Genomic DNA, 6,427 nt, shown 5'->3' on the forward strand with positions numbered 1-6,427 from the left:
CAGCATAATTGTTTTGAGATTTGTTCATGTTACATGTATTGATAGTTCATTCCTTTTATTGCTGAGTAGTATTCTATTATATGGCTCTAACAAAAAAAGTCTTATCTACTCAACTGTGGATGGACATTTGGGTCATTTCTAGTTTTTGACTATTACAAATAAAGCTGCTATAAACATTCATGTATAAGCATTTTGTATAGACATATATATCCTTTCTTCTTGGGTAAACACCTAGGACTTGAATGATGAGGTGAATGGTTACCTTTTTAAGAAACTGCCAAACTTTTCTGAAGTGGTTGTACCAATTTGTTTCCACCAGCTGTGTATGATTTCCATTCTCTGCACGTCCTACCCAGCACTTAGTATGGCAGCCTTTTTAATTTTAGCCATTCTAATTGGTTTATATTCTTATCTCATTGGGATTTTAATTTGCATTTCCCTGATGATCTATGACATTGAACATCTATCTTTGTTCTTTTTATTCATCTACATACTTTTTTTTTTTTTCTGGTAAAGTTTCTGCTAAATTCTTTTGCTCTTTTTAAAATGAGTTGTTTAATTTCTAATGGTTGAGTTTTGAGAGTTCTCTCTATATTCTTGATACAAGTTCTTTTTCAGATATATGGCTTGCAAACATTTCCCCTCCCATCCCCCTACTTTGTGACGGGTCTTTTCATTTTCATAGCAACATCTTTTGAAGAAGCAAAAGTTTGTGAATTTCTACACAAAATCTTCATGGGATTTTGATTGCAGTTGTATTAAATCTATAGATAAATTGGTAGAGAAGTGATACCTTAATAATTTTGCCCCGTGATCCATGAACAAAATATATCTGTCCATTACTTATGTCTTCTTTAATTTCAGCAATATTTTGTGGTTTTCAGGGTACAAATGTTTTACATCTGTCACATTTATGACTAAGCTGGTCTTATTTTTGATGTAATGATACCAGTTTTAAAATTCAATTTTCAGTTTTTCATTCAAAAGCTTAGTTCAAAATACTCCTATATAGTTGATTTTTGTATAGTGATATTGTATCCCATAACCTTGATAAATTCATTTACTAGTTCTAGTAGCTTTCTTTTTATAGATTCCATCATATTTTTAGAAGATTATTACACCTATGAATATTGACTATTTTACTTCTTTCCAGGAGATGAATTTTATTTTTCTTGCCTGATTGCACTGGCTAAAACCTCCAGTACAATGTTGAATAGTGCTGGTGAGAAAGGACATCACTGTTTTGTTCCTGATCTAAAAGGATAGCATTCAGCCTTTAATAATTAAGTATGATATTAGCTGTGGGTTTTTTTTTTTTTTTTGTAGATGTCCTTTATCAAGTTGATGAAGGCCTCTTTTTTTTTTAAATAATTTTTAAATTTTTTTGAACGTTTATTCATTTTTGAGTGAGAGAGACAGCAAGTGGGGAGCGGCAGAGAATGAGAAGGAGACACAGAATTCGAAGCAGGCTGCAGGCTCTGAGCTGTCAGCACAAAGCCCAACGTAGGGCTTGAACCCATGAACTGTGAAATCATGACCTGAGTCGAAGTTGGACGCTTAACTCACTGAGCCACCCGTGTGCCCCAATGAAGGCCTCTTCTATTCCTAGTTTGCTGAGATTTTTTAAAAATCAGGAATGGGCTTTGGATTTTGTTAAATGCTTTTTCTGAACCTATCAAGTTGCTTTATATGGCTTTGCTTTTTGAGTATATGAATGTGAATGGCATGTTAACATTGACTTTTTTTTTTAAATATGAAATCTATTATCAAATTGGTTTCCATACAACACCCAGTGCTCATCCCAACAGGTGCCCCCCTCAATACCCATCACCCACCCTCCCCTCCTTCCCACCCCCCATCAACCCTCAGTTTATTGTCAGTTTTTAAGAGTCTCTTTTGGTTTGGCTCCCTCCCTCTCTAACCTCTTTTTTTTTTTCCTTCCCCTCCCCTATGGTCTTCTATTAAGTTTCACAGGATCCACATAAGAGTGAAAACATGGTATCTGTCTTTCTCTGTATGACTTATTTCACTTAGCATAACACTCTCCAGTTCCATCCACATTGCTACAAAAGGCTGTATTTCATTCTTTCTCATTGCCACGTAGTATTCCATTGTGTATATAAACCACAATTTCTTTATCCATTCATCAGTTAATGGACATTTAGGCTCTTTCCATAATTTGACTATTGTTGAAAATGCTGCTATAAACATTGGTGTACAAGTGCCCCTATGCATCAGCACTCCTGTATCCCTTGGGTAAATTCCTAGCAGTGCTATTGCTAGGTCATAGGGTAGATCTATTTTTAATTTTTTGAGGAACCTCCACACTGTTTTCCAGAGCAGCTGCACCAGTTTGCATTCCTACCAACAGTGCAAGAGGGTTCCCGTTTCTCCACATCCTTGCCAGCCTCTACAGTCTCCTGATTTGTTCATTTTAGCCACTCTGACTGGTTTTGATTTGTATTTCCCTGATGAGGAGCGACGTTGAGCATCTTTCATGAGCCTGTTGGCCATCTGGATATCTTCTTTAGAGAAGTGTCTATTCATGTTTTCTGCCCATTTCTTCACTGGATTATTTGTTTTTTGGGTGTGGAGTTTGGTGAGCTCTTTATAGATTTTGGATACTAGCCCTTTGTCCGATATGTTATTGGCAAATATCTTTTCTCATTCTGTTGGTTGCCTTTTAGTTTTGTTGATTGTTTCCTTTGCAGTGCAGAAGCTTTTTATCTTCATGAGGTCCCAATAGTTCATGTTTGCTTTTAATTCCCTTGCCTTTGGGGATGTGTCAAGTAAGAAGTTGCTGCGGCTGAGGTCAGAGAGGTTTTTTCCTGCTTTCTCCTCTAGGGTTTTGATGGTTTCCTGTCTCACATTCAGGTCCTTTATCCATTTTGAGTTTATTTTTGTGAATGGTGTAAGAAAGTGGTCTAGTTTCATCCTTCTGCATGTTGCTGTCCAGTTCTCCCAGCACCATTTGTTAAAAAGACTGTCTTTTTTCCATTGGATATTCTTTCCTGCTTTGTCAAAGATTAGTTGGCCATACTTTTGTGGGTCTAGTTCTGGGCTTTCTATTCTATTCCATTGGTCAATGTGTCTGTTTTTGTGCCAATACCGTGCTGTCTTGATGATTACAGCTTTGTAGTAGAGGCTAAAGTCTGGGATTGTGATGCCTCCTGCTTTGGTCTTCTTCTTCAAAATTACTTTGGCTATTCAGGGCCTTTTGTGGTCCCATATGAATTTTAGGATTGCTTGTTCTAGCTTCGAGAAGAATGCTGGTGCAATTTTGATTGGGATTGCATTGAATGTGTAGACTGCTTTAGGTAGTATTGACATTTTAACAATGTTTATTCTTCCAATCCATGAGCACGGAATGTTTTTCCATTTCTTTATATCTTCTTCAATTTCCTTTATAAGCTTTCTATAGTTTTCAGCATACAGATCTTTTGCATCTTTGGTTAGGTTTATTCCTAGGTATTTTATGATTCTTGGTGCAAGTGTGAATGGGATCAGTTTCTTTTTTTGTCTTTCTGTTGCTTCATTATTAGTGTATAAGAATGCAACTGATTTCTGTACATTGATTTTGTATCCTGTGACTTTGCTGAATTAATGTATCAGTTCTAGCAGACTTTTGGTGGAGTCTATCAGGGTTTCCATGTATAGTATCATGTCATCTGCAAAAAGTGAAAGCTTGACTTCATCTTTGCCAATTTTGATGCCTTTCATTTCCTTTTGTTGTCTGATTGCTGATGCTAGCACTTCCAACACTATGTTAAACAATAGCAGTGAGAGTGGACATCCCTGTCGTGTTCCTGATCTCAGGGGGAAAGCTCTCAGTTTTTCCCCATTAAGGATGATATTAGCTGTGGGCTTTTCATAAATGGCTTTTATGATGTTTAAGTATATTCCTTCTATCCCGACTTTCTCGAGGGTTTTTATTAAGAAAGGATGCTGAATTTTGTCAAATGCTTTTTCTGCATCGATTGCCAGGATCATACGGCTCTTTTCTTTTATTAATGTGATGTATCACATTGATTGATTTGCGAAAGTTGAACCAGCCCTGCAGCCCAGGAATGAATCCCACTTGATCATGGTGTATAATTCTTTTTATATGCTGTTGAATTTGATTTGCTAGTATCTTGTTGGGAATTTTTGCATCCATATTCATCAGGGATATTGGCCTGTAGTTCTCTTTTTTTTTTTTTGCTGGGTCTCTGATTTAGGAATCAAAGTAATGCTGGCTTCATAGAATGAGTCTGGAAGTTTTCCTTCCCTTTCTATTTTTTTGTAATAGTTTGAGAAGGATAGGTATTATCTCTGCTTTAAATGTCTGGTAGAATTCTCCAGGGAAGTCATCTGGTCCTGGACTCCTATTTTGGGGGAGATTTTTGATAACTGATTCAATTTCATCACTGGTTATGAGTCTGTTCAAGTTTTCCTTTTCTTGCTGTTTGAGTTTTGGAAGTGTGTGGGTGCTGAGGAGTTTGTCCATTTCTTCCAAGTTGTCCAGTTTGTTGGCATATAATTTTTCATAGTATTCCCTGATAATTGCTTGTATTTCTGAGGAATTGGTTGTAATAATTCCATTTTCATTCATGATTTTATCTATTTGGGTCATCTCCCTTTTCTTTTTTGGAAGCCTGGCTAGAGGTTTATCAATTTTGTTTCCTTTTTCAATAAACAAACTCTTGGTTTCATTGGTCTACTCTACAGTTTTTTAGATTCTATATTGTTTATTTCTGCTCTGTTTTTTATTATTTCTCTTCTGCTGGGTTTGGGGTGTCTTTGCTGTTCTGCTTCTATTTCCTTTAGGTGTGCTGTTAGATTTTGTATTTGGGATTTTTCTTGTTTCTTGAGATAGGCCTGGATTGCAATGTATTTTCCTCTCAGGACTGCCTTCACTGCATCCCAAAGCATTTGGATTGTTGTATTTTCATTTTCATTTGCTTCCATATATTTTTTAAATTTCTTCTCTAATTGTCTGGTTGACCCATTCATTCTTTAGTAGGGTGTTCTTTAACCTGCATGCTTTTGGAGGTTTTCCAGACTTTTTCCTGTGGTTGATTTCAAGCTTCATAGCATTGTGGTCTGAAAGTATGCATGGTATGATCTCAATTCTTTTATACTTATAAAGGGCTGTTTTGTGACCCAGTATGTGATCTATCTTGGAGAATGTTCCATGTGCACTCGAGAAGAAAGTATATTCTGTTGCTTTGGGATGCAGAGTTCTAAATGTATCTGTCAAGTCCATCTGATCCAATGTATCATTCAGGGCCCTCGTTTCTTTATTGATCCTGTGTCTAGATGATCTATCCACTGCTTTAAGTGGAGTACTAAAGTCCCCTGCAATTACCACATTCTTATCAATAAGGTTGCTTATGTTTGTGATTACTTGTTTTATGTATTTGGGGGCTCCCGTATTTGGTGCATAGACATTTATAATTGTTAGCTTTTCCTGATGGATAGACCCTGTAATTATTATATAATGCCCTTCTTCATCTCTTGTTACAACCTTTAATTTAAAGTCTAGTTTGGGGGCGCCTGGGTGGCGCAGTCGGTTAAGCGTCCGACTTCAGCCAGGTCACGATCTCGCGGTCCGTGAGTTCGAGCCCCGCATCAGGCTCTGGGCTGATGGCTCAGAGCCTGGAGCCTGTTTCCGATTCTGTGTCTCCCTCTCTCTCTGCTCCTCCCCCGTTCATGCTCTGTTTCTCTCTGTCCCAAAAATAAATAAACGTTGAAAAAAAAAATTTAAAGTCTAGTTTGTCTGATAGAAGTATGGCTACTCCAGCTTTCTTCTGACTTCCAGTAGCATGATAGATAGTTCTCCATTCCCTCACATTCAATCTGAAGGTGTCCTCAGGTCTAAAATGAGTCTCTTGTAGACAGCAAATAGATGGGTCTTGTTTTTTTATCCATTCTGATACCCTATGTCTTTTGGTTGGAGCATCTAGTCCATTTACATTCAGTGTTATTATTGAAAGATATGGGTTTAGAGTCATTGTGATGTCTGTAGGTTTCATGCTTGTAGTGGTGTCTCTGGTACTTTGTGGTCCTTGCAACATTTTCCTGACAGAATCCCCCTTAGGAGCTCTTGTAGGGCTGGTTTAGTGGTGATGAATTCCTTCAGTTTTTGTTTGTTTGGGAAGACCTTTATCTCTCCTTCTATTCTGAATGACAGACTTGCTGGATAAAGGATTCTCAGCTGCATATTTTTTCTGTTCATCACATTGAAGATTTCCTGCCATTCCTTTCTGGCCTGCCAAGTTTCAGTAGATAGGTCTGTCACTAGTCTTATCAATCTCCCTTTATATGTTAGAGAGTGTTTATCCCTAGCTGCTTTCAGAATTTTCTCTTTATCCTTGTATTTTGCCAGTTTCACTATGATATGTCATGCAGAAGATTGATTCAAGTTATGTCTGAAGGGAGTTCTCTG

The sequence above is a fragment of the Puma concolor genome, chromosome A2 (genome assembly GCF_028749965.1).
Source record: "Puma concolor isolate L17-30 chromosome A2, mPumCon1.1.hap2, whole genome shotgun sequence".
In the NCBI taxonomy this organism is placed as follows: Eukaryota; Metazoa; Chordata; class Mammalia; order Carnivora; family Felidae; genus Puma; species Puma concolor.